This window comes from Camelus bactrianus, chromosome 10 (genome assembly GCF_048773025.1).
Source record: "Camelus bactrianus isolate YW-2024 breed Bactrian camel chromosome 10, ASM4877302v1, whole genome shotgun sequence".
Taxonomy (NCBI): domain Eukaryota; kingdom Metazoa; phylum Chordata; class Mammalia; order Artiodactyla; family Camelidae; genus Camelus; species Camelus bactrianus.
Window position 1 is genome coordinate 64,833,975 of NC_133548.1, and position 5,160 is coordinate 64,839,134.

General features: G+C 39.5%; 1 non-coding gene across 1 annotated transcript; it reads left to right on the forward strand.

Moving 5' to 3' along the window:
• The first annotated feature begins 2,004 nt into the window (after positions 1 to 2,004).
• TRNAT-AGU (transfer RNA threonine (anticodon AGU)) lies at positions 2,005 to 2,078 on the forward strand. The gene has a single exon. It is a non-coding gene; the product is annotated as a tRNA-Thr (tRNA).
• The last annotated feature ends 3,082 nt before the right edge of the window (positions 2,079 to 5,160 follow it).

The following is a 5,160-nucleotide window of genomic DNA, read 5'->3' on the forward strand; positions in this document are numbered from 1 at the left end:
TTCCCATGTAAGTGCACAAGTATGATCACACAGAAAGACAAAATGGGCCCCTACATTTTCAAAATGTTCCCCAGGGAACTGTTGCTGCAGAAGGTGATGAAACTCTGGGGCCAGAATGATGTCCCTGCCTTCCTTACAGGAACTTCTCTTCCCAGGGACAACCCTGAAGGTCTTGGGAGCTTTATTTTACTAATAAATGTAGCATTTTCCTAGGCAGTATTCCTTCAAACATGTTCTGTAGCAAGCAAATCTCCTGTTAATGGGTGTTACATTAAAAAAAAATAATAGTATGAATAGTTTGATAAATACCAGTTTAAACAAATTTGATTTTTTTTTTCTTTCTTTCTCTAGGACATTTCAGAGTCCTGAAGAGATCACTGTGCCTGTGAATTTCATTCCCAAATGTCTTTCACCATAGAACCCATTTTCACTGGGACATCTCATGGGTCCAGTTTCTTATGGAAGGCATTAGAAAAGGATACAGGGTGTTTAATATCTTTAAAGAGTATGTTTCACAAGTGGTATTCAAAATACTGATCACTTCTGAAGTTCCCATCCTGGATAAGGACGTTATCATCACTGCTTCATTTTATCCACACAACACATCCATGAGCAATCGTTAAGTTTCATCTTACAGATAAAGAGCCTGCTGACGTCACAGAAATTTTTAGTCACAGAGCTTGGACACAGCCCAAGACTATCCTGCTTTCCTAAAGCCCATGTGTTTTCCATTGCCTCCCTTAATTAAGGGAAAATTTTAGAATGTTTCCCATTTTTTAAAAAAATCAGTTACCATGATTACAAGTTAATCATGAGCTACCAGGAAAAGAGCCGGCCATGAGTGCCCAGGATCACTTGCTCCTTGAGGGTGACCGAGTCCATGATTTAGTGCACATATTTTAATGGATGATCCTACACTGAACTGCTAAAAAGTGATAAGGTCTAAAAGATTGTCATGTTTTTCTTCCTCCCTCTGTGTCACCTGGTTTAAACTTCAAGGTGTGTTCTTTGAAAACCACTTGTTTCCAATGACTCATTTTGAAATCACTGATTTCATCTTCCTGGTTCTTTGCAAAGCCAGGAAGGGAGATCAACACCACATTGTTTTCACCTTCAAACACACTTACCCTGTAACCGGAAGAATTCAGAACTGTTATTGTTAATTCGTTGAATAATATGTTCTTGTTTCATCTTTCACCAGGGCAGAAATCCATTCTGAAAACTGGGTGCCCTGCTTGCCATCTGTTCCATCCACCAGCATTTTCAAAGGATTTTTGTACAGGCTTGTAAAGGATTCACGTATACAATCAACACGAATTTACTGAACCCCCACTTTGTACCAGACATTGTTCTGCATGCTGGGAATGCAGGAATTAGACAGACTAGGTCTTCCCTCCTTGGAGTTGGTACTCTAATGATAAATATATAGATAAAAATGACCCTTTTAGATAGTGAAAAGATCTGTGAAGAGGGTGCTATACCACAGAATGAGTGAATGGAAGAGTTCTTTAGATTTAGATAGACTTTCTAAGGACATGACATGTGAGCTGAAATCAGAATAACAATAAGGAGATAGTGATGACATGATTTGGAGGCCGGGTGGAAAGGAATAGAAAGAAGGCAGGTGGAACTGGAAAGTGGTGAGAGAAGAGAAAATAGTAGATGAGATCAGAAATGTTGAAAGGTCCAGAGCCCATGCTAGAAAACTTAGATTTTACCCCAAATGCAGTGAACAGACATCGAAGGATTTCAAGGCTGCTGTTAGGAGAATTGATTCTAGGCTGGCAAAAATGGAGCTGAAAGACCTTTTAGAGCCAATTGCAATAGTTCAGACGAGAACCAGTAATAATTGAACTGGGTGGTCCAGTGAAGATGAGAGGATGTAAATGGCTTTCAGGATAGAACTGCCAGAATTTGCTGGTAGACTGCACAAAGGAAATGGGGGAAATGTCTGGAATTTTACCTAAACAACTGGATAGATGCTAAAGACATTTTCCAAGGTGGGGAGGGTATAGCTCAAGTGGTAGAGCACATGCTTAGTATGCATGAGGTCCTGGGTTCAATCCCCAGTACCTCCTCTAAAAATAAATAAATAAACCTAATTATCTCCCTCCACCAAAAAAAAAAAAAAAAAAAAAAAAAAAAGACATTTTATGAACTGGAGAAGAATAGGAGAGACATAGATTTGGGGGAGAGGTGGGAAATCCAGAGTGCAGTATTGGACATGTCAACTTTGAGATTCCTTTCAGTTATCTAAGTAGAGAGGTCACATAGGTAGCTGCATATACAAGAGGTCAGAGGAGGAGGTCATAGTTGGAGATATGAAGTGTCTCATAAGGTCCCTGAGGGCTGAACCCTTTGCCAAGTGCAACCCCGGCTTTCCAACACAGTCACTCCCAATTCTCCATGTACAACTGATTTTCTCTGAAAAATAAGTCTCCGTGGAAATGTCTAATTTCAGTCTGATTTCCTACTCACTGAGCCCTTCCTGGGCTCTGTTCCTGTGTCATCAGCGTCTTCTTGAAATACCAGCAAACAGAATTAACACTCACCTAAACCAAACTAAATGGAATTGCAAATCTTCTTCAGTAAGGGTACTTGCATTTCAAAACAATCTAGACGACTTTTGTGGGATTCTTAGGAAGAATGGCTTCTGACCACCAGTCTGACCTTTGGACACTGCAGGACCTAGATTTCAACCCATTGCCAACTGATCAACCCTTGGATGTCTAATGGCTTACGCACCTCCAGGTACATTGCTTTTTACTTGGCAGATTGAAGAAAGAAAAGATCTTGAGGAACAAATAAATGCTCTCAGGTGGTAGGAATTCAGACAGAATTCCTCCAATCTTAGTACACAGATTGTGCCTTTCCTATGGCCTGCTCAGTCCATTGTTTTCTCCTATTTTTCATCTTAAAAATTTCCTTCCCCATGAAATTCTGACACATGCTATAACATGGATGAGCTTTGAGGACATTGTGCTTAAGAGAACTAAATCAGCCACCAAAAGGCAAATATTGTATGATTCCACTAATATGAGGTATCTAGAATAGTCAAATTCGTAGAAACAAAAAGTAGAATGGTGGTTCCCACAGCCTGAGGAGAAGGAGAAATGGAGAGTTTCTGTTTAATTGGTTCAGTTTCAGTTTTGCAGGATGAAAAGTTCTGGAAATAGGTTGCAAATATGAATATACTTAACATTACTGAATTGTACACTTAAAAATGCCTACAATGATAAATTTTATATTATGCGTATTTTGCCACAATTACACATTTTTTTAAGTTTAAACTAGCAGAAAAAAAAAAGTCAGAGAGATTTAAAGCATGAAAAGGATTCAACTCACCATGGCTTTGAAGATGGAGGATACCACATAATGAGGAATTCAGGCAGCCTCTATAGGATGGACTCAGACAGAAAATAGGAACCTAAGTCCTATAACCATAAGGAATTGAATTCTGCCAACAACCTGAAAGAACTTGAAAGTGGATTCTTCCCCAGATCTTCCTTATTAGAGTCAGCCTAACTGACACTTTGAGTTGTTTTTGGAGACCCCAGAGAACTCCACTGAGTCATGCCAGACTTCTCATATACAAATCTTGAATATAATGAATGAATGGTTTAAGCCATAAAAAAAAAATCCTTTATTAACTTCAAGCCCTCCTTTCCATATGCTCCCATCCCCCTCTCTTCATTCCTTTACAGCCATACTCTGTGGTACTGTCTACTTCAGCTCTTCCAATGACTCTTCCTTCCCCCCAAATTATCAGTGACTTCCGACATTCCTAAAGTTTTCTCTTATTTGATCTTCGTAGCTTTTGATGCTCCTGACTACTTCATCTTTTATGAAACCATTTCCTCCTGTGGGTTCTATAATCCGGTTCTCACTGGTTTCCCCCTCTTACTGCTTTTCTCCAATCTCCTTTGTAGAATCTACTTTCTCTAATTAAATCTTGAATTTGTTGGCCCCTAGGGCTCTGTTATTACCCTAGCCTTTCTACTCTATGTACCCTCCTTGGAGATCATCACCTCTTACTTACGTATGTGTTATTGACTCCAAACGTATTTCTCTGGCTTGTACCTCTTAGTTAAACTTGAGATCTTTGTATCCAACTGCTATGGGGCAGCTACTCTTTGAAATCTCAAAAGTCTTCAAGTTCATTATGTCTAATCATTCTTTCCCTACCAACGCTGTAGCTTTTCTCACAGTTGCCATCTAGATTAATACCAATCTAACTCAGTCATGCAAAGTAGAAGAAAACTGGTGTTGTCTCTACTCTCTTTCATCCCTCACCAGCCCTGCCAGAATTCAAATACTTACCCAACCCTAACAGACTCTACCTCCTAAATATCTCTTATCTGCCTCCAATACACAACTTTCTCTATACGTACTGTTATTCCTTAGTGTGTGTTCTAATCACTTCACACTTGATTACAGCAGTAACTTCCTAATTGTTTTCCTATTTCCTAGCTGGGCACCCTATTTTCAGTTTGTCCCAGTACAATTCATTATCCACCCCAGAGTGATTGTAAAAAGCAAAGCTGATAATATTGCTTCCCTTGATTAAACTCTTTTAACAGCCCGTCATTTTTTCATGATAAAGCCCAAGTTCCTTTTCTTAGCATGTAGCACCCTACAAGATCTGCACTTGCCTATCTCAATGCCCCAACTCATCTTCTCTCTAAGTACCTTTCACTTTGGAACATTCTAAATTACTGTAAATTCAGTAATGCAGCAAGCTGTTTCAAATCTCCATTCCTTTTGTACATTTGTACATGCTGTTCCTTCTGTCCACAATTCACCGACTCATTCTTCAAATCTTAGCTCACATACAACCCTCTTGAAAAACTGTTCTAATGCCACACTTGCATTTAGGTGTCTTCCTTTTACCCATTAACATCACACCCTGTGTAAACTGGTAGTACTACATTTCCACAGCTCCCACTGACAGTGGTCATTGGTCTTCTCTGGCTCCACCATTAGCACATACACTCCTTGAGGACAGAGGACAGGACCTTGTACACTTAGTGTCTAATGCAACGTCAGGCACACAGCAGTACAACAAGTATATTTAAAACATCCACGTAAATGTGAATGAATTGCCCCTTATTCACTGCTTATTAAGAGCTGACCCCATTTGATAAACGATAACAGCACAAA